At 45.1% G+C, this 24,259-nt stretch overlaps 1 long non-coding RNA gene across 2 annotated transcripts; it reads left to right on the top strand.

The window, feature by feature from the left end:
• The first annotated feature begins 8,603 nt into the window (after positions 1 to 8,603).
• LOC125722220 (uncharacterized) lies at positions 8,604 to 10,827 on the top strand. 2 transcript variants are annotated; one of them, XR_007386221.1, is made up of 5 exons: positions 8,604 to 9,097; positions 9,844 to 9,896; positions 9,984 to 10,277; positions 10,490 to 10,538; positions 10,624 to 10,827. It is a non-coding gene; the product is annotated as an uncharacterized LOC125722220 (long non-coding RNA). The 2 variants fall into 2 exon arrangements; XR_007386220.1 differs by lacking the exon at positions 8,604 to 9,097 and having other exon boundaries at positions 9,488 to 10,277.
• The last annotated feature ends 13,432 nt before the right edge of the window (positions 10,828 to 24,259 follow it).

Genomic DNA, 24,259 nt, shown 5'->3' with positions numbered 1-24,259 from the left:
TAGCTAAGCAGCCGACCTCACTGACACCCTCAGACAGACCTTTGGAGAACATCGCAAAGAGGACAGCTTTACTGAGCTGTGGGGTACAGTGACTGAAACATGCAGTGATCGCCGCATTTCTGCCACTGTCAAACCAAAAAGAACCAAACACACCTCAAGCAGACCATATGATCGTCTTGTCACATCTACACCTGGACAGCAAAGACATGTTAACAGCAAAGACGCCTTCAGAAAAGGAGCGTTTATTCCCAGCATGGAGTCCATGATGAGGGAGATGGACAGGTGCTTCTCAAACTCCAGCTGTAACATAATGAGCAGCATACAAGCACTAAGCCATCAGACAACGACTCTTAAAGGAGGAGCTGCTTTTGTTAGTGGCTGAGGCAGGTGGCTCTGATCTGCAAGGCTTGGAAAGTGAGATACAGCAGATATAAAGACTGGAAAGAAACAGAGCAGATAGTAAAGTGAAGCCATGCAGTCTGACAGAGTCAGTGAGGATCCCGGCTCCTTTAAGGACGTCTTCTTTGGACTTTATCCTCTGTGTCAGATTGCTGTTGTTTTGCCAGTGAGGACTGCAGGCTGTGAGCGCAGCTTTTCAGCATTGAAACTTGTAAAAAATCACCAGCGATCAGCCGTGGCAGATGAGCGTCTGTGGAATCTAGCTGATCTCAGCACTGAGAACCAGCCTGCAAAAGCACTTAATGTAGATGTTTATGAAATGTTCTGCTGCTCAGCACAACAACCGTCGCCTTAAGGCGTCTTAAGAAAAATGTGGTCACTGTAAAAGTTAGTGCACCACCTTTTACACGGTGGAGACTGAATACATCATTACTAACGGACTCAGAGTCTCTAGAAGTTATTAAAAAAGATTGGACAACATTTATTGAAACAAATGACCTGCCTGGTATCTCTGCTTACAGACTCTGGGAGACGTCAAAGGCTATAACTCGAGGTAGAATAATTAGCATACAAAAAGAAAAAGGAAAAAGCTCTCGAGACAGAACTAGAACAGAAAATTAAAACTTTGGAATCAGCACATGTTTCCTCCCAAGAAAAACACTGAGCTGAGAAAATGTAAAATAGAATTAAGTAAAAAAAGAATTAAGAGACAAAAACCTCTTTCTGTCACAGGAATGTGCTCCATGACATGATCGATATAGACTCCACACTCCCTTTCCAGTGTGTCACTCTCCCTTTCCAGTGTGTCACTCTCCCTTCCCAGTGTGTCACTCTCCCTTTCCAGTGTGTCACTCTCCCTCGTGTTTTCGGATCCAAGTGGAGCTTGTGGTCACACACCAGCTGCCACCTGTTGTTATCCTGTAACATGTATGATTCTTTATTTGAATCTTTTCATCCTCAGTCTGAGTCTGAGTTCCTCGAGGAAAGTCATCAAGTGGTCAAGAACCTATGAAGGAGATCAGGAGCTTGTGGTCTGTATGCACCGTGACGTCCAATCCCAAGAGACATATGATCATTCACTTACAGGCCCGTGTCACACCAAGGGCCTCTTTTTTGATCAGTGCGTATCGGGTTTCACTGGGAGTCAGACTCCTACACAGACATGTACATCACTGGTCTGTATTCTCCATCTGGCTGGGGGCAGGCAGGGAGAAAACCTGCCAATGTAGTTCACCATCCCCACGATGCGTCTCACTCCTTCAGTACTCTGAGGTTTGGGCATGTTGATAACGGCTTTAATGTTGTCGGGATTCACCTCAGTCCCTTTAGCGCTTATTTTATGTCCCAGGAACTTCACTTCATTCACTCTGACCTCACAGTGTTCATTTAGAGTGAGGTCTGCATTCTTAAACTTCTGGGGAACTTTGCAGAGCCTATCGTCATGTTCCCTCTGGTCTTTGCCAACTACCAAAATGTCATCGGTATAGCACATTGTTCTAGGTGTGCCTGAAACAATCTGAGAGATTCTCAGCTGGAAGTGCTCGAGTGCCGAGGAGATCCCATAAGGCAGTCTGTTTAAACAGTACCTGCTGAAGGAGTGTAATGAAGGTCATCAAGGGCTCGGAGTCTTTATATGAGGGTATCTGCCAGAATCCCGATCAGGCATCCGGTTTGGAGATCACTACTGCTCCGTCCAATTTGGCAAGTGTGTCATCCACAGCTGGGAGTATGTGCCTCTTTCAGCAGACACTTCCATTGAGTCTTGTTAGGTCCACACAGATCCTAATATGTGGCAGAGTGGGCTAAGCCTCGGAAGATCGGAAGGTTGCTCCATCAAGCCTGGCTTTGGCAGAATAGCCACATGTCTCTGGGCCCTTGAGCAGAGCCCTTAACTCCCAGCTCCATAGGTGCCACTGCAGGTGGCTGCCCTTTGCTGCCAAGCTGACTCTCACCTCCATGTGTACAGAGCTCCATGTCCAGGGGCTGACAGTGCATATGGTGATGCCACCTCAGCTAACTCTGTCTTATAATACAACTTCCTGCTGATTCACCTGCCTGTTGATTTTGGCTGTTAAAATTTGCTCTCTCATATATTATAATGTGTTTAATAATAAAATACTCAGCCAGGGCTTTTGGTTTTGGATACGTCCATTTCTTTCCACTCAGGCTACCCAGACACTCGTCCAGTCCCTCGTCATCTCACGCCTGGACTACTGCAACTCGCTTCTAGCGGGTTTACCACTGCGTGCCATCTGTCCCCTCCAACTGCTTCAGAATGCAGCTGCTCGACTTGTTTTCAACCTTCCAAAGTTCCCACACCATTCCTTTGCTACGCTCTCTCCACTGGCTTCCTGTAGCTGCCCGCATCAAATTCAAAACACTGATGCAAACATACAAAGCCAAAAATGGTCTGGCACCATCCTACCTAAAAGACCTCATCACACCCCGTACTGCACCCCCATCTCTCTGATCCTCCAGCAGTGTTAGACTGGTCCCACCACCCCTCAAGGCACAAGGACGACACACATCTCGGCTCTTCTCTGTCCTGGCACCCAGTTGGTGGAATGAACTCCCCCTTGATGTCCGAACAGCAGAAACCTTGGCTGTCTTCAAGCGACAACTCAAAGCTTTCCTTTTTCAGAAATACCTGAAGTAGTACTCTGTATTCTTACTCAGCTCTTTTCCGTGTGTGTGTATGTGTACAAAAAAAAAAATTATTATTGTTGCACTTTCTCAACAGTGTTCAGATAGATGGTATTCATAGCCTGGGTCCTTATTGAGCTAGTATTGGAAAAATTCATCGCAGCGTCTTAAAGCACTTATGTAAGTCGCTCTGGCTAAGGGCGTCTGCCAAATACTGTAAATGTAAATGTAAATGTCTCTGCAAACTATTTCTGTTCGTCAGACAAAACCAGCGTGTCATTGCTTTTCTCCCCAGTCATGTACAGCAGCGAGTTGAATGGTCTTCCTCAGTCCGTTCAGATATTCCTGAAGCTCCTCGAAATCACTCAAAGCATCATAGGCACTAAGTCCAGCTGCTTGGCCTGTCAAAATTGAAGCTTCCTGGAGGTTCTACTGAAAATATCTGCTCCACCTCTCATGTTATTTTCTTTGCTCCCCTCTTGGAAACGCATCTGTAAGCTGGCCAGCTCCCTCACTTACTGTAGCAGGCCCTAGTATTGCCAGATCCTCTGTATTTCCTCTGACCTTCAAACTAATGTTGGTTTTCTACTTACGGTTCCTGTTGCCAATCTTCTGACCCCATGTATAATATTCTGCTGTGAATCTTAGAATTTCCAACAGACCACGACCACAGATGCATTCAGACTCAGCCTTTTCCTTCTGTATCCTCTCCTTTTCCTGTATCTCCCCTTACCCGATACTTTAGTGCCCCCTAGTGTCCTGACATGGTTCTGTTATAAGAGTTGGTGGTGGTTATAATCAAACCCAACCCCCCCGGCCAGCAACAGAATAATTCAGCCCTGTCATTTTTATGTCTTCTGTAAATATAAAACTTACCAAAGAATAGTGTCAGAATGGCAGGATGCACCTGTGTGTATGCAGACAAGTGTCCATGTTTTATACAGTCGATGGGTCTAAGTATATTCACAGACAAAAGAGGCTCACACTGAAACATAACAGAAAAGAGTTATAACTTTCTGTTTAAATTTCTCAAAGCAAAAGAAAGCTTAATTTATCATTAAATTTTGGAAATATACAGTAACATTCTAAATGTCCCAGACTGTTTAATATATCGATCAGTTTAAATTTGTATTTCTGATGCACGTCACACCCAGGGTGAACCCCTGCCCTGTGCTGGCTGGGATGGGCCCAGGCTCCCCTGCAACAATGACCCGCATGTGGATGGATGGACACTGTATGTACATTAGTCAGCTACATATGCTGTACGGCTTTGTTTTCCGGACAGTCTGGGCTACTCAGATATGTCATAATTTGATGTGTAAATGCTGACAGTCTTGATATCCTTATCAGGAAAAACTACTTGTGCATATAGATATTTCTCAATTTTTAGTCTCATCTAATATAAAAATTGGGCAATAAAAAGCTTATTTTAGTTTATGGTCCACTGGATAAACACAGACATTATATACGGTTTTAGAGTCTAATGCTGAATGTTGTTTGCTGTCATTTTTCTGCCTGCATATGCTGTGATTGGTGCAGTGAAATTTGAGAATGTGTTTGTGGTCAGTATCATAGCCTCAGACAACAAACCAACGCTGTAGCACGTCACTGTGTTTACATGTGAGAGGGGTTCCAGTTACATAATGGGCTCGATCTAATTCAACTGTTTTCAACTGTTTTTATAAACTTTTTTGAATACATAATGCAAAAATATGAAGGAATTATCTTCTTAATAAACAGCATATTGCATTTTTTGAGTGAATTTCCATTCCTTAATTTATAGGCTTATAACGATATAATTAATAAAATTAGGGCAAACAAGCTGTTTTTCTTAAAAAGTCCATGAAACATTGAAAATTGTTTTACTCTGCCGTTGGTATGTATAAAAAGACGCTAATCTGTTTAGAATAAATGTTTGTTTCCAGTAAAATTCTCTGGCTTCTTTTCCGAAAAGTGGCTCTTCTCAATTCGGTTGCCGACCCCTGAGCCAGACTGACATCCACTGAGCTGGACAGAAGCATCTGTCGTGAAATTGCTAAGAGTGACTGCATATCTAAGCTTTTCTGTCAGTGTTCAGGTAAACAAACTATGTATAGAAATGAGGTTTTACTTTGGATAAGCAGACAGATGAAATATCTGTGTTCAGTAATAAAATGAGTTGAATAAGTACCTCTGACTGTCAGTCTCTTTCCCATGCGCTCATGCTTTGTGTGGCTCTGCACTGCCATCTGCTGACAGAATAAAGTAGCTGCACCCAAGACATGCTAAAGTCATACTGGAGAATTTCCACAGTAATATGGCATGTTCATGTTCATTATAACCACATTCACGGTGCCTCCTGTTGACAGGCTTGATTTTAGCACATTGCTATGAGTCTTCAATCAAACTGACACAAATGTATAATATTCATGGTAACTGATATCGTGTTTCTCTCCCAAAGCACCTTCTGAAGTGAGAATTGTGCTTTTGGGAAACACAGGATCTAGGAAGAGCAGCACAGGAAATGTTATCCTGGGGGAAGAGAACGAGTCAGTGAAGATGGTACTGAAGTGGTTTGGGGAGGAAGCCCTGAAACACACAGGTGTCCTCTTCACACAGGCTGATGAGCTTAAAGAAAACCAAACCACTGAGGAATATGTGAAGGAGAACAAGGATCTGAAGGAACTTGTTGATAAGTGTGGAGGCCGAGTCCATGTCATTCACTCTAAGCACTGGAACAGAAAAGATAAAAATGCTCAGTCTGCAGATCATGGAACAACTACAGCAAGTGATGATAGAGAGGAGAGAAGCTGGGGAATCACAGGCTGTTCAGACACTGGAGGAAATGAAGAACTGGCTGTTAGAACAAAGATCATCACACCTGATCAGGAACCAGGCCAAGGGTCAGGAGGACCTTCAAGCTCTGATGGAAACCTGGATGAATCAGAGTACAGGAGTAACAGCCTTCAGAATAAACAGCTGCTGACAGCTATAGAGAACATGGTGACAAACAATGGCAGCAGTCATTATGGAAATAAATCACTCTAGGTAATAACAGAAATGGAGGTGAAAACGACAAAAGAAGAGATGGATGAGAGAGGAGAGGAAGCAGGGGAGTCTGAGATCAGGAAAAGAGCAAGAGAGAGAGTGAGCTGGGGCATTAGGGGCAGCAGGAGCTGCTGATGCTGGGGCAGTTGGGCATTAGAGGCAGGAGCAGTAGTAGGAATAGTGGGTGTAACTGCGGGGGGTTTGGCTGCAGCAGGAGCCATAGGAGGGGGGGGGGTTGAAAGAGGCAGAGCTGCAGCCAGAGCAGACAGTGCAGGAGAGACTGCAGACAATGCAGCTGAAGCTGTGGCAGAGATGGCAGGAAAAACTGCGAAAGAAACTGGGGAATCGGGGCAGAGACTGAGAACAGCAAAGGAAACACCTTATAAAACACTGTAGTAGGTCACATGCAGGGAAGCAGCCGCCTGAGTGATAGATGCAAGTAAATAGCTGCTGCATTAATTATATGCAAGGAAAGAGCCACTTCATTGGTTAAGCTGCAGGCAGACAGGACTGTCTACTGTGACAGAAGTGTGGGGAGCCACACAAAAGCCAGTGAGACCTGGAGAATAAGCTCACAGACAGCTTCAGCAGGACTCTGCTAAGACGGGATGACTCTGCCCAGCATGAATGGGGTCAACTGTGATCAAATGCTGCACGTGAATCGGGGGGTTTAACCGGCATCCTACCCACATATTTTACATACATGGGCACCGACTGGGGGCATCAAGAATAATTTACTGTAAGAAGCAATGATAATAGAAAATAATGACAAAACATTTCTTCTCAAAGTATTATTAGTTATGTAATTAATGTCATCTAAAGATGAATGTCACTAATATTGTTTTTACAATTCATTAGCATATTTTGTCAAATGAAAATCTATCCTTTTCTTCAACACAACGTGCAGCTTCTGTCCCAAGCACAATCCACATTATTACTTAAAAGCTTATTGACCCTCTGATTCTGGTATCACTTACTTTTCAGTAATTTCAAATAAACATTATCTGTGCTGTATTTGTATGATGAAACCAATCCTTGAGTCCAATATAAAATAACTGAAATAAACACACAGTCATGCAAACTTCAGCACTTTGTCTTTCAATAAAAGCTGCAGCATCAAATCTGGCCAGTTCTGATCTGCCTGCCATTTTTGCCTAAAAACAAATGCTGGTGTTATCAAAAACTGTCATATAGCTATATTCCAGATTTATTACAGCCAATCACATCTCGGAGCTCCGAGGAACCTCCTTCTCCTTACATTTCCCTCCTTCACACTCTTCCCTCAAATACTGTTACATTTGTCTTTTTTCCACACTCACACCCTATCTTGATCATACTCTGACTGCATGGCATCCATATGCAGGGCAAACTATTTTACAGTCTTATCTTGTATAATATGACATAAACATTGAATTTGTTTTTTTTATTTTCACATCCGAACACAACGCACGAACATGAAGGGATGCGTTTGCATTTGCAACCAACCCCTCCGCAAATCCCCCTGCGGAATACTGGCCACGGACCGGGGTGGGAATCCCCAAGCTGGAAGACTGTACTGCGTCATGTTAACATTAGCTAGCTAGTTAGCATGGATACAGAGTGCACCGGACTACAACTATAAAACATTTGCAGCCATTAACTTATAGGTGGTAGTAACACGGAAATGACTCTTTCTGCGTCAAAATAAGGTAACTCTGTGATTTTGATACTTTATCATTTCCTTTAACTTAACCGTACCTTCCTCCCATTCCTCTGTCTCTGCTTATTGACATTTAGGAGAGTGTCAGATATAAATTAACGGTGCAAAATTATCAAAGACAGACACAACAATGAAGAGATGACAAAGACACAGTTTGAAAAGTAAGTATATGTTTTATTGTAAAGCTCATCCTATTTTAACTTAGCCTATCTTATGATATTTTAACTTAGCATATCTTATCATATGTTAACTTAACCTATCTTATTATGTTTTAACTTAGCTTATCTTATCCTATTTTAACTTATCCTATCTTATCTTATCTTATCCTATCTCTTTTGTACATTAACACTTAAACAGTATCTCTATTATCCCTCCGTCCCCGCCCATAACCCACAAGTCCATCAACAACATCGCTATTATCCCTCTGTCCCCGCCCATAACCCACAAGTCCATCAGGAACAATGTCTCTGCAGTCAGTCCTCCTTCTCCGGCCATATCCCATAAGTCCATGGATCCTTGTCAGGAGTTGCTGTTCCGCCGATCGCTGACGCTGCCCCTGGCCTCTCTCTGGTTGTAGATCGCAGGAGCCGTTGCTGTCCGGACGACGGAGGAACTTCAGCTGGGGCCTCCTCCTCCTCGTCGCTCCTTCTTCCTCCAGCGTGGGTAGCCTGTCCCTCCCGCTCCACGGACGAACCCTCTGGCCCTGGTGATTTTCTTCTCTTCCAGTCTGGACAGCCGATTGTTAAAACAAGGAAAGATTATTGATATAACACATTTTATGCTCTAATTAAAGTGCTCTAATAAGGTCTCTTAAGCCAGGGCTTTACCATCGGCATGTCAGGCACCCTCCGTGTCGATCGGGGCTTGTCTGTGTCATCTGTCTTCTTAATGACACCTTCCTTCGTTGTTATTTTTACTTTAATTGTAAGTTTAATTTTAATCTTAACTATGTTTATTTCTTTGTTCTCCATTCTTTAGATGGCAAGACACTTCAAAATGCAACCAGTCGTTAAGATGCTCGAAAGCAGTTTGAGAAGATAAGTACATGTGATTCAAAAGCAATCAAGTTGTTGTCACGGACGCCCATTCGTACCATAACAGACAATGCGATACTATGCAGCTCGTCGGCGACTTTCGGCCGCGTTCGGCTCCGATTCGACTGTAAGCAGATTGCCACTCTGACGTATGTGGCGCGAGACTCGGGCTTTCGGACTCAAACGCTCACAGCAATAAATCTTATGGAGAATCTCTATTAATCCATTTAAAACCTAAAACTGGCTGCATCAGAAGCGTTTCGGCAGTTTGCAAACCATAAAGACTATTTACAAGGTAATGAAACTGTTATATAAATGTGAATACGTGTGTAGGCTTGTCCCGAATTGAAAATCTCATGCCAACAAGCTGACCCAAGTTGGCAACCCTGCGTAAGTCGCCCCCCTTATTTTATATGCAAAAATGATCATATGCAGGGGGCACATAACTGATATGAAAGTACTCATTCGTTGTCTAAAGCGATACGCGTGGTAATGTCTTGTAGCAGCGCAAATGCGTATTTACTTTATGTGCATTCGCGCTGTTATGACAAGAAATCATTGTGTATTTTAGCCTTCATGCCGCGAAAGAATTACAAATTAGCCTAAATGTTAAGATGCACGGTAATTTCTTGTCATAACAGCGTGAATGCACATAAAATAAATACGCATCTCCGCTGCTACAACAAGGAGTTGCCCCGCGTGTACGGGGAATGCGTACTTGCGCACCATGCAGTTATGTGCGCTCCTGATCATATGTATAGTATATTGTACAATAAATGCTATAATATTTAAGTCGTATCGTTTGCTGTTTTTTAATATTTTAATCATCATTTTCTTCGTTCATTCCTGACGACAATTGGGGCAGAGACTGTCATACGCTCTCGGTAACACTCACAACCAGATGTAGCACAACAGTGAAACATTTACAAATGTGACAAAAGGTCTTCTGTGTGTCCATTAATTCATACATAGAGTTTTAATCCTGTTTCATGAAAAGCTGTAGTTATGTTGCCCCTGACAATTCCAAAATTCTTTTTGCAGCAAACTGACAAACCGAATAAGCCCAGGACACTGGAAAATGCTTGAAAAACATGGTAAAGTAGATTTCAGCATTTTCTGTCGTTACATTTGTATTAGAATTGTAAGAAATGTTTTCGTTAGTGTTATTTTGTATTTTGCAGGATGTTCCTCAACAGATTGGTTCTGTGGACTGTGGCGCGTTCAAGTTGATTGTTGTCACGTCAGGGATCGGGGAAGCAGGAGCAGGAAGATGGAGAATCTGGAAACCAGCTAGGAACACAGGACAATAGAAGTAGGGACTTAAATGACTGGACGGGGAAAATATATTTTGACGCGGAGTTAAATACATAGAACTAATGAAAACAACTGGAAACAGCGAATGACATGGAGATTCCACACGAGGTTAACGAGGGGGCGTGGCACACGGGAGGATCGGACGAGCGCGCGTGACAATTGTAAGAGAGATCACCTTGAATTGTTGGACGTAACACTTGTGATACAGAGAATGTATTGAAGTGTTTTTCCCCGCCCTTTTATCAGTATGCACTGTGCATGGCCTTGGTGTGTCTTGAGTATTACAAAATGCACCATGAACTGTCTATATTATATATCTATATTATATTTTTATTTAGGCCATAATATGTGATCTTGATCTGTGGTTTTTCAGTGAGTTGGAGGGATTTGACAAAAACATCCTTTTAGAAATGTGTGAGGAAGTAAGTTCTTTTCTTTTTGACAAGCAGTGTATCTGTCAGGTTTGCGACACAACAGATAAATTAAATATTTTATTTCACTCCTCAGGGTCAAGACTCTGGTCTCCAGCTCACCGCTCTGTGTTACATTTCCATGGCCATTTTGTCTGATAGTATCATTCGATTTTTCTATGCTATAGTTTTTTTGTTTAATCATTGCACGGTATATAAATTATTATAAATAATAGTTTATTTTCCTCGTGATGTATGTGTGCCTAAAAGTATTAAATAGAAGTAAAAGTTTCCTCAGTAATGTATTTCATGAACTGATATTTTCCCAACAAAACCCATGTTTGCATTCAAGTCTCTGTCATATTTTCTACATAATATTTGCAACAACCATTATGAAAATTTTGCAGAATATGTACTACAAGCCTCTCCAGTTGCAGCCACACCCATATCCAAACTCACATATAAGGTATATTTGTATATTGTTTCCAAGGTACCAGCATTCCTACAGAACCATGTTACATAATATATCCACATATAGGCAATTTCAGTGTGAGTCCTGATGCATTATGCATACTGCTTTCAAATCTGTCATCAAAGCATTGACTGTAAAAAACATGGAGACCAAAATGTCTCTAAAAGGTGAAAACGCAACATGTCAAGCGCCCCCTACTGGCTGGCTGCAGTACTATTATTAGCACCACCCATACTTATGTGTTTCAGTGGTAAGAGGCGATTTTCCACATTACTTTCATGTCTTTCCATCTACACAATAACAAAACATTTCTTCTCAATGTATTATTAGTTATGTAATTAATGTCATCTAAAAATGAACGTCACTAATATTATTATTACAATTAATTTGAATATTTTGTCAAATGAAAATCTATACTTTTCTTCAACACAACATGCAGCTTCTATCCCAAGCACAATCCACATTATTACTTAAAAGCTTATTGACCCCCTGATCCTGGTATCACTTTTCAGTCATTTCAAGTAAACATCATGTGTGTTGTATTTGTATGAGGAAACCAATCTTATCAACATCAATAACTGAAATAAACACACAATCATTCAAACTTCAGCACTTTTTAATTTTGTTTTGTCTTCCATTAAAAGCTGCAACATCAAATCTGGCCAGTTCTGATCTGCTTGCCATTTTTGCCTAAAAAATAAATGCTGGTGTTATCAAAAACTATGTTATATAGCTATATTCCAGATTTATTACAGCCAAACATCTCGGAGCTCCGAGGAACCTCCTTCTCCTTACATTTGGGGAAGATGGTGGCGCAGGAGGTAGTGCTATCGTTTAGCAACTAGAGAGTTGCAGGTTCAAGCCCTGGTTTCTCCTGACCCCATCAAAGTGTCCTTCAGCAAGACCCTGAACCCCAAATTGCTCCCGGCGTGCAGGTTGGCGCTTTGCATGGCAGCCTCCGCCACCGGTGTGTGGATGGGTGAATGTGAGGCATGAATTGTAAAGCGCTTTCAGTACTCGTAAGAGTAGAAAAGCACATTTACCATGTGTGTTTTGGATTTGGATTGTATTAGTGTGTAGTTAATCGCCTATGTGTCGCAGTAACATTTTCACAGGAATTTGGGAGATTGAAGTGTTATCCTTCTGTTGGTGTAAAACTATGATATGATGCCTGTCAAAGTGTGTCAGCTTCGCCATTTCAGAACCTCTGCTAAAATCATCCCAGTATTTGCAGCGATCTTCCAGTGCAGCCATGTATTTTTTGACTTGACCACTAACACACCTCATACAACTAGTCAATCTCTCACTGACTTTTTAAACCAATATATTTAATTATTTAATTGATAATGGTGAAATTTAACAAAATCATGGAACTGTCATACCCGGCTCGTCCGCTCCTCGTGTGTGCCACGCCCCCTGATTACCCACGTGTATTTCCCTGATCGTCTCCTGCTTTGTCTAGTTACTTTGATTAGTCCTGTGTATTTAAGTCCTGGTCTCCCCGGTTTCCCTTGTCCGTCATTGATGTTTCCTGCTGTCTGTTGCCGTCCAGTGTTCCCTGACCCGCTTATCCTTATTAAAACCCCGTTTTCCCGTATCCCGCTTGCCTGCCTGCTCCTTACCCGCACGATCGCCGCTTATCTCCGGCGTGATCGTGACAGAATGACGGACCACAAAAAGAAGCGAAGGAAGAGGAGAGCGCAGCCGGAGGAGCTAACCATTCTCCTGGGGGCTTGCTCTCTCGCCAAGCTGGGACTCCTGACTGAGTGCGAGGAGGAGGAACCCCTCCAACTCCAGGATCCGGAGCCGGCCGTTAGAGAGCTACCGTCAACCCCGGAGCGAGGTTCCTTCCGGTCAGAGCGGCTGGCCAATGGGGGGGCCAGAGCGGTGCGGGAAGCCATCCCGCGAGTCCCTAACTTTCTTAAAGGGGCCACGTCCATTCCACCCGCGGTCCTCGCTGACCGATACTTCACCCTCCAGGGGCTTTATTGGAGGGTGATGGGAGAACCGGCCCCACAGGCCCCCCTGGAGGGGGAAAGACTCGCCACACAGCTGGGGCAGGACTTGGCCTCCTTCACTCCAGAATCCCCTTACTCAGATCTGGAGAGAATTGCTGAGGACCTCCGGAGGCTAATCAAACTCCGGAGAGCCTCGGCTGCGACTTCCGAGTCGCCGCCATTGCCGGCGGACCCCGCTCCCGTGCAGCCGCCGCCTGCGCAGCCGCCTTCGCTGCCCCCTTCGCCTGCTGCAGCTCCAGGGCAGGCGCCCCCACTGCAGCCACCTGCAGCTCCAGGGCAGGCGCCCCCACTGCAGCCACCTGCAGCTCCAGGGCAGGCGCCCCCACTGCAGCCACCTGCAGCTCCAGGGCAGGCGCCCCCACTGCAGCCACCTGCAGCTCCAGGGCAGGCGCCCCCACTGCAGCCACCTGCAGCTCCAGGGCAGGCGCCCCCACTGCAGCCACCTGCAGCTCCCGGGCAGCCGCCATTGCCGGCGGACCCCGCTCCCGTGCAGCCACCTCCTGTTCCTGACCGCGCTGCAGCTCCCGGGCAGGCGCCCCCTCTGCAGCCGCCTGCTGCAGCTCCCGGGCAGGCGCCCCCACTGCAGCCAGCTCCTGTTCCTGACCGCGCTCCTGTTCCTGACCGCGCTCCAGTTCCTGACCGCGCTCTAGTTCCTGCAGAGGCGCCCCCTCTGCAGCCGCCTGCTGCAGCTCCCGGGCCGGCGCCCCCACTGCAGCCAGTGTTCCCTGACCCGCTTATCCTTATTAAAACCCCGTTTTCCCGTATCCCGCTTGCCTGCCTGCTCCTTACCCGCACGATCGCCGCTTATCTCCGGCGTGATCGTGACAGGAACGGATTACTAGTTTTTTATTGTGTTACTCTTAATTTGCACACGTTCTAATGTTAAATTGTCTTTTTTGTTCTAAGCCAAAATACACTTGCTACCCAGATAAACAGCTTCAAACATTTCTTTGGACTGCCTAAGACTTTTGCACAGTACTGTATATATACACACACGCAGTTATACAGATGTATAGAGAACATGCTTGAGCGATTATGACGACCATTTTGCATGTAATGACTTATACAATGAACTAACACCAGATGTTTTGGGGGGTCAGACTTTTCAACAGAGAACCAGTATAATATGTGACCCATCACCACGAAATGAGTCTTATTCCCCACCCATAAGAGTCACCCATAAGACTCATTTCATGGTGATGAGTCACATATATTTTGACCAACATGTCATGAACAATTGAAAATGTAGGAATCAGCAGATGATTGTACATAATTATTCGCACGACTGAGCCAAAGCATTTGCAATTTGACCAAAAGAATGAGACTTTGCATGTATGATGTGCAAAAGGGACTCGATGATGTGGAGGTTGTACAAGTAGTTATGAGAATTTCATTTCTGATCTGAGAAATGTACCAAAGCGACCGAGAAAACCTGTAATATTGTTCTGCTGTACACTAGAGTAAATGCATGCGCTGGACTATTCACAGTCCCATAGAAGAAGCAAAATCACATTTCCTCAGGTGGAATTAAATCAAATAAAATACTCTGTTATTTTATAAATCTGCTGCATGGCCACAATTCTGTGTCACATCAGCCGTCTGTCAGCTATGAGAGATGAATCTCTCCTATAATCTGCTCTCACTGTACTGTACAGATCTGTGTGGACCACAGGCTTTAAAATGTTCATGCGCTAAGGGCTCTCAAACAGAATTTCAGAAAATACTGTTCCATCCATAAAGTTTTTTGCAATTAACTTCTTTATCTTTATAATTTGCATAATTTAAAGCCTGACAGGCCAGCAGTAGTTGCTGGGGATGTTCACATCTCCTTCTTTCAGAGTTAATAGTCAGGGATGGTGTCAACCGAGCTCTCGCAGGGAAGCACAGACCCAGAGGTGCAGAACCAATTGATCTTTATTAGATCACTCAGGCAACAGACTTTCAAGGGGCGAGACGGATAGGATGGTCGTGGTCGGAAAAGGAGGTCAGCAGCCGGGGTGGTCAGTCCTACGGGTAGGCATGGGACACGAAGACACAGGGAAGAGGAGATGAGAGATCCTGGGACTGGTAGGGAAGGCAGGGCAGGAGGTTCAGGGTCGAGGGCTGGTCTGGGGAAGGAAGGTAAACAGGGTAAGGTGCACACAATGGGCAGACGGAAGCAGTAGGAAACTAGGGAAAGACAACGGACAAGAAATCGCTCTGTACTGCTATAGGACATAGGCAAATACTTCGCAACCCAAATTGCGTGTGTCACGCTTATGTAGTCTCCCGTTTTGGACTCTAATTGGACCTCTCCATCGGTCTACACCCGGGAGGCGTGACAGATGGCTTTCCCAAAGGCGATCAGTCTTAGCGAATAATAAACAAAATAATAAACAATGTAAGTAAAGAATGAGTGTGGTCTATGTATGTTTTCTAAAAGCCTTTGTTATTCCAGAATTAACAGACAAACTTTAAGTAGGACTTTGTTGGCTCTTCCCAGCCTCCATGTGAGAAAAGCACAAACTGTCAATAACAGGAAAATCGATTCCAAGTTTGTCAATAGCAAAATGCGAGTCAAATCATTGCTACATGATGCATGTAAACATGAACAATATAACATATAATCCAAATCTAAATGTGTGAAAACGCACAGATGGAATAACAAATTAAATTATCAGTTGCAAATATACCAATAGGCTGAAAACGTGATGGGGCTCATTTGTACAAAGAAACCATGGACAGCAGCCAGAGAAAGAGGAAACATCAGCTCTGCAAGGCGGCGATACAACTAATGGAGGAGGTGGGGGAACAATGGGGGGAATCACTGCCGGGATGAAAGGCTACTGTGGCCAGCAGTGATCTGGGACTGAAGTCTGCAGGAAATGGCAGGACTTCTCCAGCCTCACAAAGTGATAACTGGGGATAAATGGGGATTGGGGATCATGCTGACTGGGCAGGGGGTCAGGAGCTGCGTCACACACACAGGACAACACAGAGGGAGCTGCAAGCACTCGGGAAAGAAAAGGGTCATTTTTCATAGAGACAATTCCTCACTACGGCTTGTGGGGACTGAGCGTCTTCATATACAGTCAGAGGATGAGGGACCCGGTAACAGCGATGGCTGGCAGCTCTTAGCCCTCCAGACACGTCGATTGGTACACAGGGTGGTTGTTGTGCCAGGGAATGCAGTTGATTGCAGTTCTTCCTTTGCAGTACAAGGTGAATTTGATCATTGAAATCATTCATTGTATTCATATTGCCAACAGGTATGGAATGTACTGTGAGACCTTTTGGGCTGGGTGAATGTTAAATGGGACAAAGGTAAACTGGGACACTCATATGTCTGATACTCTGTATGGGTCTTATATCAGCAGAATTGTTACATTGCCCAAAAAAGAGCATCAGTGTGTTTTGGCCAAACTCTGTGTCTCTGTGACACGACAGCAGGCAAAAATTCAAAGGAAGAAGGATGTAATAAATAAGGAGTGGGGGGGAGAACTGGTTACTCTACCAGCATTACCCACTGATCTAATACCAACCGCCTCCTGTTGGCATTCCTCACTTCCTCACGGGTGGTTCTCTGCTCGACTGTGGGCCTTTTACGGTTTCTATGATGTCACACCATTTGATCTTGATGTCAGTCCAGGGTCTCATCCTCTCTGTCCTCAGTGCTCTTCTTCTGGCAGGACTGGGGATGAGAGAGACCAGTTGTTTGATGCAGTGGGTCGCTCTCACTGGATGGTCTAATTTAGAAGCTGATCATTTATGTCAGTCAGTGGCGCTAAAAGGTGAGCTTCAGTGAACAGTGTGTGGCAGCTGCAGGAACAGAGGCACTCAGGCAAACCCAAGTGCAGAATATTACCCCCGAATGGCAGCTTTTTATCAGCAACAGGGAGACCTGGGATGGGGGAAGGGTGGGGTGGGGGGGGGGGGGGGTGCTGAAGGGCTGTTTGCTCTGGTGGGTCCAGGCCAGTCACTGGCAACTTCAGCACTGGTGATTTGACAGGTCGCTGCTGCCTGTATTTTGTCTGAAATTTTGTGGTTTCCTTTCTATAGGCTGTCAGGCTGTAGAGTCACAGAGAGGCTGTTCTTCCCTGACTTCAGCTCTGAAGTCAAACCTCAGAAAGCTGAATCTGAGCTACAATCACCCAGGAGACTCAGGAGTGAAGCTGCTCTCTGCTGTACCGGAGGATCCCAGCTGTAAACTGGAGAAGCTGAAGTGAGTAGAGAATGAATATTTTATGTCGGTTTCAGTCAAGTTTATTTGTATAGCACATTTTCATACAAGAAGGTCAGTCAAAGTGCTTTCCAGAAAAGATGATAAGAAATAAAATTCTTAATGCACAAAGTAAAGTCGTACGACTAAATATGACAATAAAAAATTAAATTAGAAGAACATGAAACATTTAAGGACAGATATTAAAAGTAGCAAATTGCCAGTCCCATCAGACGGCCATCGGCCATCGACCTGCGGCCCAGGGTGCTCCGGTCACAGGAGCACTTATGTTCCACCATGCTGTTCGTTATGGACACACTGTGGGCAGCACAGGGATTCAGATCGGCCAGGCCGTTCCTCCCAATCACACCCTTCCAGGTTTCACTGTCGCTACGCACATCAGCGTTAATGTCTCCCAGCAGGACAATGCAGTCCCCATGGGGGGCACCTCCCAGCCCCCCTCCCAGGTCTCCAAGCAGGCCAGGTACTCTGAGCTGGTGTTCGGTGCATACGCATAAACAGTCAGACCCCCTCCCCAACTCGAAGGGGAAGGGAGGTAACCCTCTCACTCACTGGGGTGAACTCCAACGTTCTGGCACTGAATTGGGGGGCTATTAGCTTATTTCGCAGAGGTCACCATTTTAAAAATGAAAACGAAGCTGAGATGGGATGAATTCCACAAAATTCGTTGATGCTAGTGTGGCATATTGTTGTGAACCAGGATGTACATCTTATCAAAGACGAGAATGTGATCAAGGTTTGTCTTTCCCTTGATTTCCTTGTAACCGGGACACTTAGAAGATAAGTTCAAATTTAGAAAACACACTTTTGCAGAATCATGGATTTACAGTGTTGAGGATGTTTCATATAACCAAGCTGCCTCCTGCTATAATTCCTCACAGTGGGGCTGAAGATTTTTATTTTCTATGTGAAAACCCAAGATCCATTGGAGGTGAAGTACCTGACTCTGCTTGGACCTAAAATATATTCATACCCCATTGATTAACTCTGTAATGTACCATATATGTTTAGTAATATGTATCCAGCGTTTTCAGCCTCTCTCAGGATAATAGTGCTTGTTCTCTCAGAAAATTGTAAACTCAGAAAATAAATCAAGCTTGTTAATGACTAACGTTAGTTATTCACACTGCAAAGAATATTTTGATGTTTGCTGATTAGCTAGTACATTGACACTTAGGCTACGCCTGTCAAAATCCTTAACTTACCTTTAATATCAGTAATGTTCCCCTCTATTCAGTCGCTGTATCCTTTTAACAGAACTGCTCTTGATATTCAACATCCCCCTCCTCAGCCCATTTTTCAGCATCGTTTATGGTAAAACGTGGCACCAGCTCAAAGTTTACGGTCCAAGCCGTTGTTATGTGACTGTACTTCCAGGCTTCCACTTGGGGTGACTCCCTCCTCTGCCTCGCTTTCCATTCAAAATGGCGGCCGTGTGAAATCAGCGCATAAGTAGACCCACACCTGCCCAGCACCTCTCACCGGGGGCAAGTCAAGAATGGAATAGAGGGGAGTCCAGCCCCTCTCACCAGGGGCAAGTCAAGAATGGAATAGAGGGGAGTCCAGCCCCTCTCAAGCCCAACCTGTGCATATATTTAGTCGGTATCTCTCTACCTCCCCAACCAGCTCAGGTTCCTTTCCCACCAGAGAGGTTACGTTCCATGTTCCTAGAACCAGAACTGGTAGCTGATGATCGGTCCGCCTAGGCCCCTGCATACACTGCCACCTGATCCACATTGCACCCAACCCCCACGGCTCGCCCTGCAGATGGTGGATACACAGGAGGGGGAGCCCATGTAAATTAGGCGCTCACCTGCTCCAGGGAAGGGTCCCGGTCTCCCCAATGTGGGCAGGGTCACATGATCCTTAGTGTTAGTGACTCACACTTTGTCTGGCCGCTCACCCAGGAACAATTTGCCTTAGGAGACCCAAAGAGGGGCAGCTCCCCCAACAACATAGCTGCTAACCTCACAGAGGGACACGAACCCTTCCAGCACAATAGTGTCAATACATGGAAGTGCCCAAACGTCACTCCTGACCTACCAACATACTGTCCTGGCTGACCTCCATCAAGAGTTACCCACTGATCTAATACCATACTGTCATGGATAACCTCCCAGAAGCATTACCCACTGATCTAATACCATACTGACATGGATAACCTCCCTCAAGCGTTACCCACTGATCTAATACCATATTGTCATGGATAATCTCTTTCAAGTGTTACCCACTGATCTAATACCATACTGTCATGGATAACCTCCATAGAGCATTACCCACTGATCTAATACCATACTGTCATATATAACCCCTCTCAACTGTTACCCACTGATTTAATACCATACTGTCATGGATAACCTCCCACAAGCATTACCCACTGATCTAAAACCATACTGACATGGATAACCTCACTCAGGCGTTACCCACTGATCTAATACCATACTGTCATGGGTAACCTCCCACAAGCATTATCCACTGATCTAATACCATACTGACATGGATCACCTCACTCAGGCGTTACCCACTGATCCAATACCATACTGTCATGGATAACCTCCCACAAGCATTACCCACTGATCTAATACCATACTGTCATGGATAACCTCCCACAAGCATTACCCACTGATCTAATACTATACTGTCATGGATAAACTCCCACAAGCATTACCCACTGATCTAATACCATACTGACATTGATAACCTCCCACAAGCATTACCCACTTATCCAATACCATACTGTCATGCATAACCTCCCACAAGCATTACCCACTGATCTAATACCATACTGACATCGATAACCTCACTCAGGCGTTACCCACTGATCTAATACCATACTGTCATGCATAACCTCCCAGAAGCATTACCCACTGATCTAATACCATACTGTCATGAATAACCTCCCAGAAGCATTACTAACTGATCTAATACCATACTGACATGGATATCCTCCCACAAGCATTACCCACTAATCTGATACCATATTGACATGGATAACCTCACTGATCCAATACCATACTGTCATGGATAAACTCACACAAATATTACCCACTGATCCAATACCATATTGTCATGGATAACCTCCCACAAGCATTACCCACTGATCTAATACCATACTGACATGGATAACCTAACTCAGGCGTTACCCACTGATTCAATACCATACTGTCATGGATAACCTCCCAGAAGCATTACCCACTGATCCAATGACATACTGTCATGGATAATCTCCCACAAGCATTACCCACTGATCTAATACCATACTGACATGGATAACCTTACTCAGGCGTTACACACTGATCCAATACCCTACAGTCATGGATAACTTCCCGCAAGCATTACCCACTGATCCAATACCATTCTGACATGGATAACCTCCCACAAGCATTACCCACTGATCTAATACCATACTGACATCGATAACCTCACACAAGCGTTACCCACTGATCTAATACCATACTGTCATGGATAACCTCCCACAAGCATTACCCACTAATCTAATACCATACAGTCATGGATAACCTCCCACAAGCATTACCCACTGATCTAAAACCATACTGTCATGGATAACCTCCCACAAGCATTACTCACTGATCCAATACCATACGTTCATGGATAAACTCACACAAATATTACCCACCGATCCAATACCATATTGTCATGGATAACCTTCCATAAGCATTACCCACTGATCTAATACCATACTGACATGGATAACCTCACTCAGGTGTTACCCACTGATTCAATACCATACTATCATGGATAACCTCCCAGAAGCATTACCCACTGATCCAATAACATACTGCCATGGATAATCTCCCACAAGCATTACCCACTGATCTAATACCATACTGACATCTATAACCTCACTCAGGCGTTACCCACTGATCTAATACCATAATGTCATGGATAACCTCCCACAAGCATTACCTACTGATCTAATACCATACTGTCATGGATAACCTCCCAGAAGCATTACCCACTGATCTAATACCATACTGTCATGGATAACCTCCCAGAAGCATTACTAACTGATCTAATACCATACTGACATGGATATCCTCCCACAAGCATTACCCACTGATGTAATACCATATTGACATGGATAACCTCACTGAGGCGTTACCCACTGATCCAATACCATACTGTCATGGATAAACTCACACAAATATTACCCACTATAAAACTTCCCGATGTCACAGTGGAAGGTGTACATGATGTTGCTCCCGGCTGTGTAGCAATACCATGTAACGCAGCGCGAACACCTGCCAAAACTGCACATTCTATGGCCTCTAAGAGAGCGGAATTCGCCATGTTGTCCCGCATCAGCCCTATCCTGCGATCTCATTGGTACCGCCCATTTTACACAAATGGGCGTGGCTAATTTGCATACATTCTCAACATTTAGAGTCTACATTTAGATTTAACATTTAGATTTAAGTTTTATATTTAACATTTATATTTATATTTACATTTACATTTAATATTTATATATAGACAAACCATTTATATTTACATATGATAAACAATTTCGAACATAATTTACACAGCAAAAAAACCTGATGATCCACAACACCATTGACTTCTAGCTAAAAGTCAGAAAATTGCACTAAATGTTGAAAAAGTGGCAAGTACAAAAATGTTTGCTACCTTTACAAACAGCGCCCCATACCAACTAATTCCAATAACCGCTTATCCAGTACAGGGTTATGGGACACACACATCACAGGAAGCACAGGGCACAAGGCAGAGACACCCTGGATGGGATGCCAGTCCATCACAGGGTCCATCACTCACTCACATGCTGAGGACAATCTAGAGACACTAATTCACCAAACTGCATGATCTTGGACAGCATGAGGAAAACTGAGGAAACCCACAGGAACACGGGGAGAACATGCAAGCTGTACATGCAGAACCAGGAGTGGGAACCACACCCACAAGCCTGGAGGTGTGAAGTGAGAGCAGCTGGTCTGAAGTCCTGAAGGGAGCTGGAGCGCCATTTCTTTGGAACAGTGTGGAGCCGTCCTGCATTACTGCTTATCCTGTACGGGGGGGTGGGGAGCCTGGAGCCTGTCCCAGGTGGCACAGGGCGGGGGACACAATGGACAGGATACTAGTTTATAGCAGAGCACAAACTCACACATACAGACTCACACTAAGGGCAGCTTAGAGATTCCAATCGGCTGATCGCAGTTTCATGTTCTCCAAAGTAGGAGGAGAAAGCCCACATTGGAAGAACATGCAGACTTCACACATACAGCAGGAGGGACAGGAAACAAACCCAGAGACAGAGGTTACACCCCGAGACCCCACACCCCCCACAATCACACATACTGTTAGGATTTATTTAAAAGTTACATTTTAATGCTACAAAATGATGACTGACTATGAACTTCATATTCCAGAACTGTGTTGGAATCTATGCTGACTGTAAGAATGTTACCTTACAGGATTTACCCGTTTCTATGCCCTGTACCTACAGTAAGGAGCTGGGATCTCTGCTCCTTCAAAGCAGACAGACTCACTCACATATGATTACAGTTCTAGTACATAGCAGATACTGTTGCTGAAAGTGGTGAACAAGTGAGGAACCGCAGAGCAGTAGGGCAGCAAGGAGACAACAGGACAGGAACAGGAAGATGACAAGGGACATACAGGGCAAGAGCAGAGACTGGCAAACCCTCTCTGGGAGATAGACATTCTGCCTGCCGCTTTCTTGGACTCCTGTTGATACTGGTGACCACCCCAGAAACTGGGACCAGAGTAACCGGAGTCTGGGATGAAGGAGGGACCCACGTATCAGGACCCAGGGCACTCTAGCAGGACATCCTCTGGATCCATCTTCTCTGGGCTGGTGGCAGCCTGCAGGCATGTGCTGGTGGGACGTCAGGATAGAAAGTGGGCACCAGCAGGCCGTCAGGAGATGAGGTGGGCACCGGCTGGACGTCTGGGGACATTGAGGTGGGTGCTGGCCAGGCATCAGGGGACAGAGAGGTGGATGCTGGTTGGACATTATGGAGCAGTGTGGCAGGTGTCGGCTGGTTACCAGGGAACCGTGTCAGATTCTATGAGAAGCCTAGAGGCAACCAAGCCTCACCTGTGTTGGACACTGTGGGTGCGGCCTGAGCAGCCCCCTGGGCCGGGAGCCTTAAGTGCGGATGTAACGACTGCAACGGCTGGCTCTCCTGGGCCAGATGCTGTAGATGCAGTGTCTTTCAATCACGAGTCCCTAACCATTACGTCACCACTGCTCACTACTATGTGTACTATTAAAAGAGGCAGTAGGGTCTTGTCCAGCCAGCTGACAAAACGTTTCCACATTTAATTGGAACGAAGGATGGTAGGAAACATCTGTATTGTGTGCAGACTTCCAATAAAACCATGTTGAAGCAAAGTCCGACCTCTACTGTGGTCCAGCACTCTGACAACCATAGAACTAGGAGTGAAGCCTGTTCTTCTGTGCTGGAGAGCTTTGGGGAGCATGTTTTGGCGAACAGGGGGATCACAGTAAATCCCAGAGAAGCATCATGTTGTCAGACTTCAAGTGACAATGAGGACGCAGGTCGCCCTACGGCAAACGACATGGAGACGGCGGGCTCCTTTTCTCCAGAGCACCCCACCTCTGCGGGGTTCAGCACACTCACTCCATTCCAGAGGGCCCTGAGGATCTCCGCTATAGCTGTCACACCCTCCACTTGGGAGTCCGGGGAGAGGGCGGCTATGCCATCTGTCAGAGATGGGTCATTCTCTCTGGGGAAAGATGTACTGCGGCCTGAACCAGCGACATTAGGTATGCTTGACACAAGCAGCAGTGATCGGCTGTAGGGACCTGGGGAATCTACTGGGGCTTGTCGAGTTCCGTCAGTCTGTTGGGTGCCAGGATGAACGACTCTGGGAGCAGGTGTTGTCAGACAATAAACTGGGATTTACTGGGATCAAGATGGGAGGCTAGGGAACGAGCAACATGGAGGGCACCACATCAATGGGGAACACAGGGCCAGGAAGCACTTATACAGGAATAACA

This window comes from Brienomyrus brachyistius, unplaced genomic scaffold (assembly GCF_023856365.1).
Source record: "Brienomyrus brachyistius isolate T26 unplaced genomic scaffold, BBRACH_0.4 scaffold37, whole genome shotgun sequence".
Lineage (NCBI taxonomy): Eukaryota > Metazoa > Chordata > Actinopteri > Osteoglossiformes > Mormyridae > Brienomyrus > Brienomyrus brachyistius.
Note: the sequence above shows the minus strand (reverse complement) of the source record. Positions and strands in the feature narration are given on the sequence as shown.